The sequence below is a fragment of the Filicampus tigris genome, chromosome 3 (genome assembly GCF_054856515.1).
Source record: "Filicampus tigris isolate MCC_2025a chromosome 3, RoL_Ftig_1.0, whole genome shotgun sequence".
NCBI lineage: Eukaryota > Metazoa > Chordata > Actinopteri > Syngnathiformes > Syngnathidae > Filicampus > Filicampus tigris.
In genome coordinates this window covers 14,333,546-14,348,148 of record NC_141219.1, presented here as the reverse complement: position 1 = coordinate 14,348,148, position 14,603 = coordinate 14,333,546, and the positions used below count along the sequence as shown (strand labels likewise).

Sequence of the window (14,603 nt, the reverse complement as noted above, 5' to 3'; positions counted from 1 at the left end):
GTGAACTCAGGCCTCGCAAGCCCCTATCCCATTTTGCATTGGAATTGTGCATATTTAATCTAAAGTGTGTGCCAAGGAGCAAAGACAACCTCCCCACACCTCCTCTTTTTTCCAGTTTCTCATTATTGATGTGTAACAGCACCTTGAGGCTGGGGTCCTTAATTCACCAGCCCCAATCTTAATCTAAACCTCAGTCTCTGCCGCTCTTTCCACCTATGTGCGGTCTCCCCTGAAACAAAATCCTTGTTGCAGCCTTCATTCCAAAAGTCCTCTCCTTGCTGATGTATCTGTTACCTGGTGTTTATTTATTTGTCTAGCATCGAGCAGCTGTTGTTCAGTTAGTGTCATTTTTTTGTGTGACTAATTAGAAAATAAATTCATTTCACTATAAAAATCACACTTTTTTCACAGTTTTTTATATGATATAACCTCTTTAAAACATAACCCTTAATTCACAAATGTTACAATAAGAGTATTATTATTATTATTATTATTATTATTATTATTATTATCATGGAAACCTGGTGTACACCAGAAAAAAATGAGGACAAATTCGGAATCAGCGCACAAAAAATCACTGAGAAATGTTTACTTGCAACTCTGATTTAAAAAAAGAAAAAAAAAATGTAGAAATTTGTTGACCAACTGACAACTCATTAGTAGTCACGCTTTCTGTCTCTGGTTGGTTGTTTTTTTCTTTAGACATGCTGATTTCTTGAACATCAAAATAGAGCTACAAGATGGTGCCAAAGAGGGTGATTATTTTTTTCCCACAGATTGTTTTCTTCATTTACAACTTTCAGGTCATACTGATAGTTTGGGCAAAAATAACAAAAAGGTAATTATTTGAAAATTACAAACTCCTCCTTTAACTTCTTATTCCACAATTATTTCTGATTTTTAAATTTTCCATGAAAGCTTTATGAACTGAGAGCTGAGACAACTTTATGCTTGGTGTCTCTGTCGCTGTCAGTAGTCACTCAGTTCTGTCCTCGATTGGACTTACAGTTCCTTTGTCTTCAAGTAGTTTCTGCCTTTTAGTTTCTGTGCGTCGAAAACATACGGTCTGTGACTTCTTTGTCTGTTCCCTTATTGATATGATTGTCAATGACAAAGCCTCTATCTCCATCTCATTTCACTCCACCCTGCTTTAACCAACGCTTCTATCTTCAGGGCAGTCAGCGTGTTGTCTTATTTTACGACTTATTTTTCCCTTTTTAATTTGACCCTTTTGTCTCATACATGGTAAGACTACAGCATTTGTGTGTGTGTGTGTGTGTGTGTGTGTGTGTGTGTGTGTGTGTGTGTGTGTGTGTGTGTGTGTGTGTGAATGAACATAGCTTGAAGAGGGACCCCGTGCTGTGTGTGTAATTTCTTGTTTGTACATGTTTCTAGACCTCTTTGTGCCCTGCGCAGGAGGAGGAGATATGCAGAGAGGTTGAACAAGACAAGAGAGATTGGTAGAAATGGAAAGACATGAGGGGAGGGATGGGATGGGGGGGATATATGAGAAAAAACAGGATGATAACAAAAGCAGCTCAGATTTCACAGACGCATATTTCATCAATCATGTGAATAAGTCGTCGTGATTATGCATGGTGGTGGCAGGCCAAGAGGGATGGTGGTGGTGGGGGTGGTGATTACCATACACCATAAAGGCTGCTTTCTTATCTCACACACACTGATTAGTTTCTGTCTGCAGATAGCCTCTCACTCTTCACTCCTTCCTGTACACACACACACACACACGCACGCACACACCCCTACACACTGCCACTGTCTCTGAATGGATGCGTACAATCACACGTGCCAGCATATTCCCTTATAATCAGTGATGCAGGTAATGCATTACTAACTAACAATTGTGTTACCGAGTAACACGTTGGACAATAATGGCTTCCATTTCAAGCAACTAGTAATCTAACGGGTGACTGTATCTAATATCTGATTAAAGTTACTATTCAATACTTCATTCGTTACTTTTGGGCAAAATGTACAACTGTAAAATATATAACTTCACTTCGACAATTGCCACTCGGCTGCAGAAGTGGGTTTCATGAGGCGCATGTGTGTTTTGCGCATGCAACAAAACTAATAGTTAACAAATAATAATTAAAAGAAGATCAACTTTTTACTGATCAATATGCACACAACTATATGTCGGGAAACAAAAAAGTAATAAAGAGAAAAGATTTTCATCTTCAACCATGAAGCATTATGGTCATCTACACCCCATTGTCTGGCGGGATTGACGTCACATGCATCAATTCACCTTCTCAGCACGTCACACGTGTACCTACAAGAAGTAGAGATGTTCACGTTTTCAAGCTGGAAACACAGTCCCTATGTTGACTTTATGGCAGATAAAGATGAAAATATGAAGGTTGCTTTTACAATCCGTACTGTCAACTGTTTGTGGAATGTAAGTTCAGAAGCAAAATCCACCCGTTTGTAGCCATCTCAGGGGTTGGCCATTTTGTCACTTCTGTCGACTGAAAGTGACATCATCACAGTTGCTTAGGGCTCACGTAACAACCGATCACAGCTCACCTGTTTTCTGAAGCTGAGACATGATTCGTTGTTATCTGAGCCCTTAGCAAGTGTGATGTCATTTTCAGTTTACAGCAAGTGACTAAATGGCTAAATGAGATGGCTAAAACAGGTGGATTTTACTTGCTTAACTCATTTTCCACAAATGCAATATTAATCAGAATGCCATGTTTCAACAAGTGGGCCTATATAGAACATATTTTTGTAAAGAATTTTTGGGGGTTGACTTTGCCATTAATTCACTGCCAGACATTTTCAGACCCTCTTTAACATAACGTTTGAAAAAAATTGGAGAAAAAAAAAGAAAAAATTCCTGCGATTGAATGGCTGAACTCTGAAAAGACAAATAAATATGTCCTTGGATCAAATTTGAGGTCACAGTGCGATATATTCAAGTTTAAAATTCCAACAGCTTTCTAATGCAGGAGGTCCCTGAATCTTTTTGCGTATATTTATCAACAATGTACATCATGTTAAGTTTGACCAAATATATGGATTTATTTATTTATCTTCAGTGTCATCTTGAAAGACTTTTTTTTAATATAAAAACATTTATGTTAAGTTCAAAATACTACCTTTATTTTATTTTTTAATAAAAACCTTATTGTTAAACATTCATGTTAAAAGTATTAGCAAAACCAGTATCATTTTTATGTTAAACAGGGTTGTCAGCGTCTGGCTGAAAGTAACTAATAAAGTAACAGTACTTTCAAGTCTTGAAATATTTTTTTTCTTTGCAGAGCAGTTTTGCAAATCAATGACTTTATTTGAGGAGCCACTTTCTTACATTGTGGAGAATTTTTTTTTTTTTTTTCGCAGGTTGACCCCACGGAACTGAAGACCCATTGTTTTGGTTCTGACATAGTATTATGCTTAACATGTATGGCAATGTTCTAATATTTCAAAGACAGCAGTTTTCACTATTTAGACGAAAACAATGTAGTTATTTTTAAAACCCAATTTAAAAATGTGTTTTTTTTAAATCTCAAAAATATGTTTATCCGGTAACGGCCAAAGATTTACTTTGGTTTTCCATTACAACCGAGTTGTCCAAACGCCCCCTAAGAGTCAATCCAGCAGTGTTCTCAAGGCTAGAATCATCTAACCCTTCATCCAAACCATACTAAAGCATTGGTCTGGAAAATGTTAGGCCAATAGTAGTTAGTGTTCATTGGCTCTTTAATGAGCAGAAGCTAAAGCAAAAGTGTCATTGTTTTGGTACTGTAGGTCAATTTCCACCAAAGCAGGCCTTCACGTGAGAGTAGAAATCGATAGGAGGAGGTGAAAAATTAGCTCCATACGAAAGACCTCGCTTTGTGTCTCAAGCAGGTGATTAGAAATTACTATTTTCTCTTGCACATGAACTCTGTCTTGCTCAGATATTTAATGTCAACTCATTTGGTAAGCAGGCTAGGCTGCTGCGTCGCATTGTCTGAGCGCCGGCCGCATGCGAGAAGCGTGCATGGGACGCATTAGGGCCTTCTGACAGGGGCCCGGGTGAAATAAGTGAAATTAATGGAGCTCCTTTCATGTCGGACAAGGCCGCGGCACCCCTTTCACACCGCGTACAGTTGCCGAAAAGTCAATACTTTTTTATTACTCCTCGCTTGCCCTACATTCTCCGCTACAAGTGCTCTGCTCACTAATTGGTTTCAGTTTGCCGAGAAGGAGGGAGCGAAAAAGCAGGCGAAAGAGAGGGAGACGAGTCTGTCCCGGGAACACTGAAACAAATAAATCAATCTCATATTTTTTTTCACAGCATCTTTTTTTTCACTGAGAAGCAACGTGTCGACGTGGTAAAGTTGAGGGAGACAAAAAGAGATGTGAGGGTAAATTGTTGGTTGGCGCACGCCTGCTCCCCAGAGAACATGATGATATCCAGGAGCTTGTTAATGGGGACGAGTAGTTTAAGTGGTCTGGGGGCCCCTGCAGGTCACCCCTGGGGTTTCTCAGCAGCAGCCACACATACAACATTTCTGGAAGAATTTTTTCATAGATTTGCAGAAATGAATTTCGAACCATCTACAGTGGATATAAAAATTCTACACAGTCCAGTTCAAATAATGCAAGGTTTTTGTGATCGAAAATAAAAATGAGGCCGAGGTAAATCTTTTTTTTTTTAATCCACATTAATACGACCTATATGATGCAACTGATTTTTTGTTGTGTTTCATCTTTCAGGAGAGGAAGTAAAAGTATAACAGCTGAAATCATGAAATCATGTGGTTGCACAAGTGTGCACACCCAAAGGATGTGGTAATCTCCCACACGCATGTGGGAAAATGCGCTATGATCTCATAAAACAAAGTTTAAACCTTTTTGCCATAATTCCAAAATGTAAAAAAATAAAAAGCAGCCTTCATCACCAAAAGAACAGCACACCTGCAATGAAGCATGGTGGTGTCAGCAAAATGATGCCGAAGCTATTTTTCTTCAGCTGAAACAAAGTGGAAGGAATTCTGAACAGCTTGAAATACAAGTCAGTGTTGTTGGCAAAAAAAAAATGTCAGGAAAATCTACTAGAACCAATTAACCTTTTAGGGGTTAATCAGAGGCACTTTAAATGGTGGCAGGTGTGTGCGGACTCTTTTAACATGAGTTTGAATGTGAGTGACGGCCACACCCCAGTTATAAGAGTATGCGCACAACCATCCATCCATCCATTACCTATACCGCTTGTCCTCACAAGGGTCGCGGGGCGTGCTGGAGCCTATCCCAGCTGTCTTCGGGCAGTAGGCGGGGGACACCCAGAATTGGGTGCCAGCCAATCGCAGGGCTGCGCACAACCACATTTCACTTATTTATACTTCACCTCTCAAAATGATTTTTAAAAATACTTTTCAATTATACAGGTTAAAAGTCAACATTCACGCTGATAATAATAAAAAAAAAAGTATTTGAACAGGGGTGTGTAGACTTTATATATCCACTGCATGTGCATTCATATGACTGACGAGCAATAATTTGCTTTGTGTTCTAGCTCACTGATTATGGTTGAACAGACTCTGTTCAGCAAAAAACATAACTGCTCCAAGGTATCAAAGGTCATCAGCGCTTGGTTCATACAAACAATAGGGGCGAGTGAATGTGTACAACAGCTTGAAATGCACATGCAAGAGACTTCAAGGAATCTCAGTAGTCAGAATTGCCATTATCTCATTCACTGCCAAAGACAAATTGATATGTCTTTTCACAGTCCAGTCATTCATTCACAGGAACTTATTTATATATTTTTTTCAAACCTTAGGGGAAAAGTTGGTCTGAAAATGCCTGGCATGCTCTAAGAGAATTATTTGTATATGACAGCAACGTTTAGAAAAAAAAGTAGCCACCATGTTAATCACGGTTTTGTGTATGATGTTATACAATATAAAGCCTACAGTAATAAACATTACAAAATGATTTCTGAGTATTATTAACTTCCTAAAGACATAATGTTACAACTTCTTTTTGTTTTATTGCTTTAGTATTGGACATCGCAGGGGTGCTTACTGTTGTGTGTTATGACTGTGAATTTCTTTGAAAGAACGTCTTTTTCATGCTATTTATTCATGGCATCGCTGCTATTATAATGAAACACTTGATAATGGCCAGCTTGAAGCATTTGAAGCAGGACAAATCTTTGCTAATCAGTATGTTTGTATTTCATCTGTGATCTGCAATTAAACCGTGTGTGTGTGCGTGTGTGTGTGTGCTTGTGTTTGTGTGTACTGTATGTGTGCTGTCGGCCAGTATGCTGTGCACTGTTGTGCTAAACTCAAGTGGCAGGGGGGTTAGCCTCTTTCAGAACCAGCACAGCCACAAATTGATGTGACACTTTGAACCCCCGCCCTCCCTCCCCGCAAGCCCACCTCATCCCCTCCCAGTCGTCACACGCGCGCACACACACACACACACACACACACACACACGTACCCAGATCGGCCTCCAGTTAGAGGGAGATTCCTCCAGTCTTGTTTTCTTGCTGCATCCCGGTTTTCACAGCTATAGCGGGTGCACGAGGGCAGGTTTGAGGGTGGGGTTCGAGCGTACATTTTTTTTGGTCATGTTAGTATGTGTGTGTGAAAGAGCTGTCACAGAGAGCTGGCATCAGCGTCCACTTTGCCATCTCTTCTGCAGCTTGACAAGTCCCTGCTCCCTGCCCCTTGGCACACACGGCACACACACGAAAACACGAAAAAACGCCAGTTGCCCCTATGCCACTCTCACTCCTCTCCCACACAGACAGTATGATGATATGTGAGCACACCACTCGCACACTTGCTTCCATTAAATGTACATAATGAAGACATGTTTGTATGCATGAGTGAACCCATACATATTTACAACTACATGCTGCTAAACCAGCTGTTGTCCACTTTAAAATCATGACCAGCGAGGAGAAAAGGCAGCAAGTGACTTAAGATTTTTGATATGTTGTCAAAGTTTTGGATAGGTTCCAAAAAAAAATAAAATCATGTGATAGTACTCTAGTTATTTTGGTAAGTTTGTCGATTTATTTGTGCTGGTTTTCCTTGATGGAAGTTGTGGACGTCAGATCACGAAGGGCCACTGTTTGTTACAAGGACAGGCTTGTCCCCGCCCTCGGGCGTCGGCGCTACGATGATTGTCATGGCGATGGAGTGTGAGTGACAGGCGGGATCGCATGTGCTAGCCGCGGAGCAGTAAATTCCAACAGCCTCAGTCTCTGACATTAGTTTGTCCTTCATCAAAACTTTGTACTCGTTTACAACTACCACTCACTCGCTCCGCTACAAAAATCTTTTGCGTTCGTTTTTTTGGGGGGTTTGATTTTACCATCTGTGCTCCCCTTATTGCGATCTGATCCTGTATTTTGAAGTCTGCGTCTCTTTATGTGCCAAGCATGATGTTTGATATTTTTCCCTGTTATCACATTGTCACTTAGTTAATGTAAGAGATAGGTCATTAGACCAAGTTGTGATCCATACGCACATCCGATTTAATGCACCATTTGATTTTTGTCAGGTTATCTTTTTGTGTGCTTTCTTGCATGGGCATTTGGTGAGTAAGCTCCATTTTTTTTTTGTACAACACAGCAGAAAAGGAGGTCAGTTTATTTCTATTTTTCTTTAAACAGTCTCAGGCATTCATCATTAATCTGCTGCAGGTAATGCTCCCCATTTCAGCCATGATGAAGAGCGTCGCTTAGTTCCAGCAGCCACTGTGGTCTAATCTCTCTCTCGCACACACGCACACACACGCAGTCGCACACAGTCTCACACAGTCACTCATGCACATTTCTAAATGTTGTAGTTGTTTTATGTAAAAAACCATGTTACGCCATCACCTGCTTTTCTGGGTTCTTATTGATGTGCTGAGGGACACTGAGTGTTTCACCCATAATCTGACACACACACACACAAATACACGCATCAGTAGGCACTAGGCATCCTATGAAAGTAGACAGCAGCACCTCTAAAATAGAATGGCCCTCAAATAGTACAATTTGAAATGCGACCAAACTTCAGCAACATCATGCAAGCCCTTCTTACCTTCAGCACTCATCATAAGCATTAAGTTAACTATATAACACTGTCCAAAAGTTGGTCCACCATTTTGTGAACGGCGTCACGTGAGGAATCATGTTTATATCATTAAGCCTGACTGGTGTTTTACATCTCAGAATCAGAATAGCTTTATTGGCATTAAACCACTAAGTGCAACAAAATGGAGCAGACACAACCTGTCTGAGAAACATAGAAAAACAATGACCGACAGGGCGTTACAGTTTTATGGTGGAAACATATTGACCCTAGAGTGGATTATTTCTATATCCTTTTTTCGATTGATTTTTGAAAAATGTTTTTATTGATTGATTTATTTTCAATAAATTGCTTTGAAATCGAAATGAGCTCATCGAGTGTGTTGATACAGTTCAACACCCAGAGAAGTCACATAACTCTTTGGCGGTTGCTGTTGTTTTGGAGACGGAATGCAGTCGGAGATGATGTGCACTAATAATGAATAACTTAAACCGTCTTCGCAGATTGCACTGCAGGATCTGTGATCACCGGCCAGCAAGGAGTGCTGCATGATGACAATATACAGTAGAGCTTTGGTTCTGGAACACTATGCAGCTTTACGTCACACTCACAGAGCTGCAGGAGTATCCCGATGCCAAGCAGCAGGTTCAGCACTGTCTCTTAACCACAAACAATAGACCAAATTCCAAAGCAGGCCATTTTTCTCACATCTGTTTGGTTTACCTTCCTGGTGTCTTCTTCATATTGTATTGCCTTTGGTGTTCACATTCATACTCATCCAGATGTCTCTGAGTTGGATGAGAAAGGGAGAGGGGGCTGCATGCTGTGGTAAAATCTAATGTCAGGATATTGGTTCACTGTGTTACATTATGACCAAGTGTGTGTGTTATGAATCATTGGACTTTCAGTTTTCGGCTATGAAAGGCAGTGGTTAAAGTGGTATTCCGATTTTGAAATACTGTATTTGGTAAAATAACTTCACATGGCAAAATGACGTAATTAGAAACCACTGCAATCCAATAAGATTTGTGCAACAAATATACACCAATTATTTTACTCTGTATCTAAATCATTTTACTCACTTCAAAAAAATGCTTAAAATTACATTTAGCTGTATGAGCATTTCAGTAAAGTTATTTATAAGAATGAAGTTAAAACATCCAAACAATTATATGTTCAGCTTCTGATATTGTCAGAGAGGTGTAAAAGACGTACTACTTTCAATGACAAAATAAAATGCACCTTTGACAACCACTTCTGAGTTGGCTGAATCCGTTTTTAACTCAGTTTGTCTCACACAGGTATAGACATACAGTGATTCTTATTTTCCTTTGACCTCAAGTGCAGTGTATGTGTTGACAAAAGAACAATCTACGTAGAAAAATACCCATGCATATTTCCTCCCTTTTGAGTCCTCCCACCCCCTCATGCCGCTGGCACTCCCGCGGGCCTACGCTGTAAGGCCTGGAAGGCTTAGCAGAGACAGAGCATTTAGTAATGGCTTCTTAATGGGCTTGTCGACAGCCACATTAGAGCCTGGTGCAGGCGGTGGGCGAGGCCGAGCAGTGATATGCCAAGCCAGATGCCATGCCAGCTGTGGCACTCGGCTCACTCGCTCTCACTCTCATTTGTAATCACATTTCTCAGACGGATGGATGCCATGTGCGCAGGAGCGCGCGAGCAGATACACATTTGTTGCCCTTTCCCAGCGCCTGCCAGGAAAGATCCTTTTAATCTTCTGCTCCACATTTTCTCTGTCTCCTCCGTCACGATCATCAAGTACCGCCAGAGATCATTTTACACAGGAAATTATCCTTTTCCTTTTTAATTATTGGATGCCACCGCCTTCTGTTAATATGTTGCTTTATCTTGTCGTGCTTTTTGGAATAAGAGGCTCTTTACTGGGGCTCTAAGCCAGTTTGTTTTGATTTTCTTAGTGTGGGTAGAAAGGGAAAAAGGAATCTTCTGGAAAGTGTCATTTGGATGCTTAAGCACTTGACACAAATGGTCAGACTATACCCATACAGGCTTAAAGAGGGGGAATCAACCCAAACATTTTTTTCAAGAATGTGTTCTATGCAGGCCCGCTAGTTGAAACATGGCATTCTGATTAATATTGCGTGTGTGGAATAAGAGTTAAGCAACAAAATCCACCCATTTTAGCCATCTCTTTAGCCGTCGACTGAAAATGACATCACAACTGCTCAGGGCTCAGGTAACGACCAATCACTGCCCTGAGCAGTTGTGATGTAATTTTCAGTGGACAGAAGTGACAAAATGGCCGCCCCCAGAGATGGCTGAAATTGGGTGGATTATCTCTTATTCCACAAATGCAATATTTATCGGAATGCCTTGTTTCAACTAGTGGCCTTGCATAGAACCTTTTCTTGGAAAAATATGTTTGGGTTGACTTCCCCCTTTAAAGACACAACTATGCTTGCTGTTTTAATCTGAAAGAATGAAACACAAAAACACAAGTTCAAAGTCTTTTGCCACTCTTATTTTTAAGTTTTAGCCTTAGTGACCCACATACAAGTTTTTGTTATACCGTCAGACAGCAGATGTTTTGCTTTGACTTGCAAGCAAAAATTTGAGATACGAGTGCTGCATTGGGGCAGTGGACTCAACTCACTTGAGTCCACAGACACACATGCAGACAATCTCAGTATTTATAGCTAATAGTGGTGTAAAACTGCAGCGCATAATATTTAGAGCAGTTGTTTGTTTGGTTTGTTTGTTTTACTCATCTTATATAGCTCCATGGGAAGGATGCCTGTTTGTATTTCATCGTTCTTCTCCGGTGTACCAAAAGAAGTATCCAGTGAGTGAGCATGTCCATTAGTCGATCCATAACATAGAGGTTAAGTACAACTTTTCACCTTTTACATGCAAAGCTGTAAAATAGTAGTGATCTGTGCGGCGGCAGATGCCTTTAAAAAGAGGACATCTACACAGTAGGTGAGGGGAGGCGAGGAGGAAGAGGCAGGAGATGAAGGAAGGCTTCCTTCAAGGATACAAGTCATGGCAGTAAATGTGGAGATGGGAGCAGGAAGTGAAGAAAAAGTAAAGCTAAAAGGTTGGAAGAAAGTGGGAGGAGTGATTAAATGACTACATGGATGATTGGATCAATTAATGAATGCTAATGTTCTTCAGTGTCATTACCAAAGGTCTTACAGGTCTCCAGCAGGGGGAGCCAGGTGTTAGTCGGAATGGAAGAGGAGTTAGCCTTTGTGTGTGGTGACTTATGCCTGTGTAGCTGGAGAAATCACAAGGTGATTCTTTGTTTCCACATCCGATCAGACCTTTGTTGCTACCAAACCAAATTTCTCTGCATCAGCGATGAGCAAGTCTGATGTGGATGCATAGAGGATAATGTATGTGTGTGTGCAGTACAGTACATGTCACGCGCTGCGTGAATGCGTGTATGTGTGTGTGTGTATTGGCAGCTGATAGCATTTCACAGGTTGAAGCCTTGAATATAGACGGCCGTCCCTGGATGCTGTATCGACAGCTGCCAATTGTCACTGCGCTGACTGACAGTGTTGTATTGATGGACAGTAGCTGCTGACAGAGAAATGGAGGGCGAAACAAAAGGGAAACAATTGGCAGAGAGAGGCAGAAGAAACAGTAGAAAGAGCAGAGGTAAGGTGCAGAGAATGCTGACTGGGTGCCAGTACTGAAACTTTGTCAAGGTCACGGACAAAAGAAGACACTAGTACCTCACTAGGTCACCTTATTGCAGTATTTCCCAAACTTTATTGAGGCGATTCCCAAACCACCAAACTTGTATAACTCAATTGGAAAAAACATGTTTTTGAGAGGGGAAATAAAAGTAAACAAGCAAGATATTGTACAGCTGGAACAGGGGCCTTAGTCACGATGGAGGAAATTCTGAACAGTTTACAATAGCAGACAGTACTAGGACAAAACCTTCAGGCTTCTGTTAAAGAGCAAAACAAAACCCACCAGGAAAAAGCCTACTAGAACATCTGAATTGTATTTGATGTTAATCAGAGTGACTTTAAATGGTGGCAGGTGTGGTAACCCCCACTTAACATGAGTTTGAATGAGATTTCTTTTTGTTACAAAAAAATCCCTTTTCCTAACATCTGACAGACCTCTGCATGACCCCCCCACTAACGCCCACTCCTCACCCAAAATACAGTGTCTTACATACGCAGACAGTATGTGGCCAGTGTACAGTCGTGTGCTGTTCTTCACCTCAGGAAACTTGTGGCTAATTCCATTAGTGGGAGGAGACTGTGTTTAATGAGGGGAGACAGCTGTTGATCGAGGGTTCCTGGTGGGGTTGTATGTGTTGGCGCGAGTAATTAAACACATGCTGCACTAGACTCTCACACCATTCATCCATTCATCCGTCCATCTTTGATGTTTTGGGGTGGTCACCAGATCATCGCAGGTCCCATATAGACAAACAACCATTCAGACTGATACAGTATTTACACCTATGCAAATCCACACAACAAGGCCTCTGAATCACAGAGCAGTGAGGCGGATGCGCGTCCGTGCTGCCTGGCTCTGACACCGTCGTTCTTAATCTCACTAGACATAAGGTACTATTGCATTATCCAATGAGATCCAAGACCTGCATCAGAATAGGTCAAGGCACACGCCGAGTTCACATAGCGCCAAACTTAATTCAGCACGCTAACTTAGCACATAACCTGTAGGTACGACACGGACTTTACTTTTCCAACTTAATAATGGTCCACACACGAAATGGTTGCATGAGCCTACTTCTCATTTACAAAATATCTTCAGTAATATGTGAAACTGATTTTTTTTTTTTTTTAGATGTAAATACCATGGAATAAAAAATGGAACTCTGATCTTTTGTCTCATATTCTAATCTGAAACCCAAATGTCTTCATGGATAGAAGAAAAACAAAGGAATTGACCTTGCCATTCCAATACTTTTGGAAGGGACTGGAAATAACTCTCACTCTCAATAGCATGTATTTGAGTTGCGTGATCATTTTATTTTTGTTTGATTGTCCGTGGGGTGTGTTTCGTGTGGTGACCTCCTGAGCATTTCCATTGTGTTACAAAAGGGCGTACTGGCTTAGAGAGTTCCAAGTGTACCTACCTGCTGATCATTCGAGCGTTTTGCTTCAGAAGTGCTTCTGCGATTCCCGGCGATGCATCTTTGCCGCAATCGTAGCACACAGTGACGATAGGATAAATAACTTGAATCTGATTTATTGTTTATGATTACTAAGACATTAGATTACTCATTACCTAAAAAAAGTGGTCATAATATTGTAATGTTATTTGCACCAGCACTATACAAATTGGATGGTTGGATGTCTAATTGTTTCAACAGAAGAGTGAATTATGTGTGTGTAAATCTCTTCCTTGTGGCAGTTTTGCATAATACCCTCCATGGATAAAAGTGGAAATTCTCTATGCGCTATAGGAAATGAAAATAGCTGCAAGAAAATGGCTGCAAATGGGAAGCTGTGAGGCTCTTTTAAGCGGCGCTAAACGTCCACATATCTACATGAAAATGTCCCAAAGCACATGAGCAGCATGTTAAGACTGTAATTGGATGGTTTTCCCCTTTTAAAGCGAGGGTATTGTTGTTGGCCAGCCTCTGACGTATTCTGCTTGATTGACGGGAAATGAGGGACGAGGCTGGGCAGACTGTCATATTGCTAATGTGATTGGTAAAGCCCCGAGGACACACGCACAAATAACATCATGGCTGGACTTCTATATCTATTTCTCGGTACACATGCACCTCCGTTTCTCCATATGTCCATGTCTCAATCTCCTTCCGACCCACAATTCCCACCCCCCACGTCACTCACTTATCACAGCACTCTTTCAACGTTGGGCCGCGTGGCGTTTTTACCACAGGTTAATAATGAGAGGAGAGGTGTGTGACCCTGTCAGGAGTGTGAGAAACTGACCCAAAGATATCAGACAGAGGCCGTGACCCCCAGCCCTGAGGGCGTCAAGTGTGTGTGTGTTGGAGAGCGGGAGAAGGTTGGCGGGCGTGTGTGTCCGTTGCCATCTTCTCATGGATGACATATGTGAGGTCATTTACATGCCATTACCTTTCCACTGGATTTGATGTGCCACACACACACATATAGTAGCCTGGTGTGATGCCCCTGTCAGATGTCAGGATGCAGATGGGAAGGGATTGGGGGGGGGGGGGTCACGTCTGTTTCCACCTCTCTGTCTCACACTCGCGCGCACACACATACTCACCTGTCTGCCCCCCTTCGGTGTACAGTTACTAAGAGAGTTGTCAGCAGGCCCGTGAGAAGCATCAACTGTTTGACATCTGCCAGTGTCTCCCCCAGCGTACACACACAAACTATCACCTCATTTCAGAACAACAGAGCGTCTCCCTGCGATCAACATTTAGACACAGTCATCATTTACCAGTCCCAGCTGCCAACACACACACACACACACACACACGTATGCGCGCACACGCACTAACGTAAAGACAGTCAATTAGTCAATCTGTCAGCATCATAAAAGTCCCTTTATAAACGGTACAGATAAGTAAAATTT

The 14,603-nt window shown here is 41.4% G+C and overlaps 1 protein-coding gene across 2 annotated transcripts in view; it reads left to right on the top strand.

The window, feature by feature from the left end:
- Nucleotides 1–9,271, top strand: part of spata17 (spermatogenesis associated 17) — a 37,275-nt gene extending 28,004 nt beyond the window's left edge. For both annotated transcript variants that reach the window (XM_086025858.1, XM_086025857.1), the window contains exon 10: nt 8,558–9,271. The gene's annotated coding sequence lies outside the window, so the exon portion shown is untranslated. The remainder of the gene's footprint in view (nt 1–8,557) is intronic.
- Nucleotides 9,272–14,603: the final 5,332 nt, after the last annotated feature.